A 6,659-nucleotide genomic window follows, 5' to 3' on the forward strand; every position below is an offset into this window, starting at 1 on the left:
GATTAAAGGAAGTGCAATATCTCAAGAAAGAGTGGTTGGATGTTTGCGGTATTGACATGGAATTATAACTGTTACCAGCAAATGAAATTCGGGGAATTGATCCGATTAGGGGGGGCACGGTGGCTTCGAGGTTAGCACGTTCGCCTCACACCTCCAGGGTCGGGGTTCGAGTCCCGCCTCCGCCTTGTGTGTGTGGAGTTTGCATGTTCTCCCTGTGCCTCGCGGGTTTCCTCCGGGTACTCCGGTTTCCTCCCCCGGTCCAAAGACATGCATGGTAGCTTGACTGGCATCTCTGGAACATTGTCCGTAGTGTGTGATTGTGTGAGTGAATGATAGTGTGTGTGTGTGCCCTGCGATGGGTTGGCACTCCGTCCAGGGTGTATCCTGCCTTGATGCCCGATGACGCCTGAGATCTCCCCCGTGACCTGAGGTAGTTCGGATAAGCGGTAGAAGATGAATGAATGAATGAATGAATGAATGAATGAATGAATGATCCGATTAGGGTTATGGTCACATCTCAGTCAAATCAGAGATGGTTTTTCTTCCTGTTTGCCAAACTATCATGCTATTTAAAGGCAAATCTTCTGACTATAAGATCAGTCTGTGTGTCAATTAGTGAGTAGGAAGTTCTGCTTCACCAAGGCAGAATCTTAAGGTTTGCATGCAAAATGGTACTGTGATAACAGCTTCAATTAGCATGTCTCAAAGTCAAAGTAGATGACATACTGGCATGATTCCTACTGTAGTAGTGTATTTGTCAACAAACTCATCTATAAACTCATCTGTAGGCTTTAAACTGATATGATTGCCTGCTACAATGAAAGGAGATATGAAGTAACAAAAAAAATGGCCAGTTCAAAAGATCTCTGAAGAAATTTGTCAAAGTCCAGAAGAGGAAACTATTAGCACAGGTTCTTTAACCACTCTTGCCTTCACTGCTTCACAGTCAGGGAGATGGTTTGCAAATGGAACAAATTTATCACCATGTGAGTGGGTGTTCTAAGAAAACCAGTACAGACACATGCTGGAATCCTCCATGTCATGGATAATGGGAATTCTTGGAATTCATCAAAACTGATGTTTAACAATTGAAGCAGTGTTCAAAATTCTTTTTTGAGAGTATAGAAAGTGTTCAAAATTTTGTAGAAAAGAAAGAAGCTCTCATTTCTTTCATGTTCAACCAGGATCTTAGTCTATCTATTGGACCTTTTGGAAAAGCATTAAACAGTTTAAATCCTTATAGAGTTTTTTAAATAAAGTTAAAACTCTATAATGTAAGTAGTCATGTCAGAGCATTAAGATTCTATTCATGTTCGTAGATGAAGTTGGCAAAGAGTATAGTGTTTCCAGTAAGGGAACATAGTGAGCATTGATGCTCCCTGATTCTTAGTGGTGCATTGTAAGATTTTTTAGGCAGTAAGAGATAGAGAAAGAGCCCTTAAAAGTGCACATCCCCTGATCAGCACCCTGACTTCTGAACTTCGGAGCTGATTGAGACGCATGCTGAGATGAATTTGGTTGGTGTGATTGTCATTCAAGAAGTATTTAATTTATTTTGTATAGTGCTTGTGTTAATAGGTATAATTTACATTTACAGCATTTGGCTGTCACGCTTTACCGGAGCGACTTAAATTTTGTATCTAATTTTATATAACTAAGCAAATGAGCATTAAGGGCCTTGCTCAGGGGCCCAGTGTTGGCAGCTTGCTGGACCTGGGATTCAAACCAACAACCCAATGAGCAGTAGTCCAACGCCTTAACCACTATGGTACCACTTCCTCCATGTTGCAAAGGTATCGCAAAGTAACAAAGAAAGCCAGATGTAGAAATAGATCAGTGTTACTCATTGCGCGGCTCGCGAGCCTCCTGCGGCTCGCCAAGCTTTAATATGCGGCTCGCATGGCAGTAAATAATACGATGATATGATCGTGTGGTTAAAATTTATTTTTCATTTAAATAACATTAAAAACAATCAGGGAAGCATAGAAAAACGAATGTGCACTATTACAAATAATAATATCTATTTATATATATTATTTGACTCGTCACTGACTCACTGCGTTCTGCGCAATAGCCAGTTTTTGGCGGCCTGCCAGAAGCTAGTTTGTGTTTCATGCTAGTTAACAACTTGTGTTCACTGTACACACGGACTAAAAAATGGATCGATTTCTTATCAAACAATCCCACGCACAATATGAACAGCAACAAAGCAATGTGACAGTGACAAAAGAGGTAATAAATAATGCATAATAAAGAATGATTTTTAAGGAATTATTGTATTGCAATATTGTACATTGTATTTAAGCAGATAAGCTATTTAAGACTGAATAACTTGGCATACTTTGTGGTGAAAGTGGCTCTCCTATTGACTTTGTCCTATCAGTGTGGCTCACATAAAAAAAATAGTGAAGACCACTGAATTAGATGAAGAATGATGAAGAGAGGAACTAGACTCAAAAGGAAACCCAGACAGTATGATTATAAATCATTACATCACAGGTATAAAAGAGTGAAGAACAAAATAGAAAGTACTACTTAAAAATATACCAAACGAACGATCTGTTTAAACAAATTCTACTTCAGTGTAATTCTACTTCATTGTGATAGCATCATACCAAATTGCGTTTGATTTTTTGATGATTTGTTTTTCTAACGCAACCGAGCGTTTAAGCAAGCATTTAATAGCACTTTTCACCCTATAATAAAAGTGGGAAGCTTTATAGCCGAGTTGTGTGTACCAAGACTACCAAGGTTCACTGAATGCATAAACTTTAATTCTCTCCTAAACAAACATTACTGCACCACTTCCACTTTTGTCAACATTTATAACTGAGAATCTCTGTAATTTACTGCTTCATTCTTTCTCCCGCATCTTACAGTCTGGACACACGAAGCCTGGATTTTGTTAGATTTAATTTCTCCGGTTCCTGTCCCATGTGGCTACAAACTCACTTGCCATCTTTACCCGAGAACCACAGCTTTGCTCCTGAACTCAGTATCCAGCCTTTATTAGAAGCTTTCCCTGCAGAAATAGTGCTAAGATTCTTCCAAGTCTAAACGAGTCCTAAAACAGACCAAGAGACAATTCTAAGAAGATCTAACAATCCTCATCGTTGTTACGAATCGGCTTCACGAGACATTGTGTTCAATTATACTGTCTACCATCTTGAAATTGTAATTGGCTTAATAAGCACACACTGAGCGAACATATAATCACAAAGAACCCAGGCATCATAAAACCTCTCAACACCATTCATTATATTACATGAGAGAAGATTCTCCTGTCTGAGGCATTATATACAGTACATAGTATAGTCAGGCACAAGACAGGGACACAAAGTAGGCAGACATGCTGAATGAAGAGCCAAATTATCACAGGAAAAAATTCACACACACTCTCTGGACGCTTTAGAGATGCCAATGAGCCTACAATGCATGTCTTTGGACTGGTTGAGGAGACTGGAGAACCTGTAGTAACCCCCATGAGCAGAGATGATGCAAACACCACACACAGAGCAGAGGCAGGAATCAAACCGCCAAACCTGACCAGGCAAACATGCTAACAATTATGCCAACATTCACAACCCAATATACACTCACCGGCCACTTTATTAGGTACACCTTACTAGTACCGGTGTGGTCTTCTGCTGCTGTAGCCCATCTGCCTCAAGGTTTGACGTGTTGTGCATTCAGAGATGCTCTTCTCCATACCTCGGTTGTAACGAGTGGTTATTTGAGTTACTGTTGCCTTTCTATCAGCTCGAACCAGTCTGGCCATTCTCCTCTGACCTCTGGCATCAACAAGGCATTTGCGCCCACAGAACTGCCCTCACTGGATATTTTCTCTTTTTCGGACCATTCTCTGTAAACCCTAGAGATGGTTGTGTGTGAAAATCCCAGTAGATCAGCAGTTTCTGAAATACTCAGACCAGCCCGTCTGGCACCAACAACCATGCCACGTTCAAAGTCACTTAAATCACCTTTCTTCCCCATTCTGACGCTCAGTTTGAACTGCAGCAGGTCGTCTTGACCATGTCTATATGCCTAAATGCATTGAGTTGCTGCCATGTGATTGGCTGATTAGAAATTTGCGTTAAAGAGCAGTTGGACAGGTGTAGCTAATAAAGTGGATAGTGAGTGTAGGTTACATAAGAAATAATGAAATAAGAAAAGACAGTTTTATTGGTCGGAGAGATTTCACACAGAAAATATCAGTCAAGGTGAAGGTGAAAGAGCTTCCCTAAAGGTCTCACAGACAGCATTATTAAATGACTTATTAAACAGAAAAAGCCACAGTCATCGCAAAGATCTTAAACATCACTTTCAGTACAACTAGTTCTGTAATAAGCAGGTTGAGGGACGTTCATGGGAACTCATCACCGGAATGGTGCACCATTAAAGAGATCACAACATAATCTCAGACTAATGTTAAGGAAAAGAGAAGCCAGCAATGACATGAAAAGAGGTGCAGGACAACCGGAAAACAGCAAGAACAACTCTTACACAGAGAACAATAAACTACTAATACTACTACTACTATATTCTAAAGACACTCAGAAGTCTTGAACACAAAATGTAAACAAATCAAAAATAGAAATTCAAATTAAAAAAAAGAAAACAAAACAAACAAACAAACAGAAAAACTCTTCGGAAATAATGCAACTTTTTAAGATTTGGATAAAGAAGGGTTGTGTGTATGATTCCAAAAACACACCGAATCCCCAGTGAAGCATGGTGGTGGGAGCATCATGATATGGAGCTGCTTCTCTGATAGTACATGATAGAGGGATTACTATTAATTATTGCTTGTTATTAATTCATCTGCACAGAAGATAATGAATCTCTTGAATTTATTTTAAAATGGCAAGACTTGTATTGGGACCTCTGGGGAACTGAGTACTTTTGTTTTTTTTTTTTTTTTTTAGAACTGCATAATAATGCAAAGTAAAAAGACGTGTGTAAAGATATGTGTGTAAATTTGAAGTGGATCTAAGCACTGGAATTATATTCAAATCGCAAACAATATATCTTCATTTAATTTCTCACTCTCTCACTCTCACTCATTTTCTACCGCTTATCCGAACTACCTCGGGTCACGGGGAGCCTGTGCCTATCTCAGGCGTCATTGGGCATCAAGGCAGGATACACCCTGGACGGAGTGCCAACCCATCGCAGGGCACACACACACTCATTCACTCACGCAATTTTCCAGAGATGCCAATCAACCTACCATGCATGTCTTTGGACCGGGGGAGGAAACCGGAGTACCCGGAGGAAACCCCCGAGGCACGGGGAGAACATGCAAACTCCACACACACAAGGCGGAGGCGGGAATCGACCCCCCAACCCTGGAGGTGTGAGGCGAACGTGCTAACCACTAAGCCACCGTGCCACCCCTTAATAATTTACCTTCATTATAAATATATGTTTAAACACTAAACCTGATGCTGCAGTTTTGGGAAAGTGACACCGTCTTTGTTCATGATTCATAATTCATTTAAAAAAGCCTATATTTTTCACACAAATCGAATCTAGCTGTGATGGGTGACATTAGCCAGTGGACAGTAAGTCTTGCTAAAGCAATGCAGTAGGGTTTAAAACATTTCTGCCAGCTTCACTAGGATCAGCCTATATTACATCACTGATCTGCTGTTTTCCATTTTTCCGTCCTCTGTGGAATGCATTAGGCCGATGTTATGAAGCTGGAACAACATTCACAGATCAGTCTTACTAGTCTAATCAATCATCAATTAAATATTATTTTCCAACCATCCGGACTATAAATGAGGAGATTCATTGATGTCAGCTTTGTCACATGGTAGCTGTTAAGTCCAAACATTAATTACAGTAAGACATTATAAAAAAAATAAGTGGGATTAAACTTAACCCCTTAAAATTGGTTAAATTCCAATTTTTTCTATCACCCAGTAGAGGACTGGATCAGTTTGGACTCTCCAGAGTTTCATGATGTCTTTGAGGTTTTCTTCTGCACTATCGCCAATAGCACATACTTTAATGATCTAAATCTACATCTGGGTTTCTGAACAGCTGATCTGAGGTTTCAGCAATGCTGACAAATCTGTACCACCATCGGTGAGGTGTTTTGGTGGGGTTTTCTTTTGGTTCTGTTTCAAAACCCAATTTTGTATTGATAGAAAAGCGATGATTGATTGAGATGATGCAATTCGGTAACAAGCTTCGCTCTTTACTGACTCAAAACATAGCAGATTAGAAAAGGGAAGGGAAGGGAAGGGAAAGGAAGGGAAGGGAAAGGAAGGAAAGGAAGGAAAGAGAAGGGAAGGGAAAGGAAGGAAAGGAAGGAAAGAGAAGGGAAGGGAAAGGAAGGAAAGGAAGGGAAGGGAAGGGAAAGTAAGGAAAGGAAGGAAAGGAAGGAAAGGAAGGGAAGGGAAGGGAAGGGAAGGGAAGGGAAGGGAAGGGAAGGGAAGGGAAGGGAAGGAAAGGAACGGAAAGGAAAGGAAAGGAAAGGAAAGGAAAGGAAAGGAAGGAAAGGAAGGAAAGGAAGGAAAGGAAGGAAGGGAAGGGAAGGGAAGGGAAGGGAAGGGAAGGGAAGGGAAGGAAAGGAAAGGAAAGGAAAGGAAAGGAAAGGATGGAAAGGGAAAGGAAAGGAAGGAAAGGAAGGAAAGGAAAGGAAAGGAAAG

The sequence above is a fragment of the Tachysurus vachellii genome, chromosome 5 (genome assembly GCF_030014155.1).
Source record: "Tachysurus vachellii isolate PV-2020 chromosome 5, HZAU_Pvac_v1, whole genome shotgun sequence".
NCBI lineage: Eukaryota > Metazoa > Chordata > Actinopteri > Siluriformes > Bagridae > Tachysurus > Tachysurus vachellii.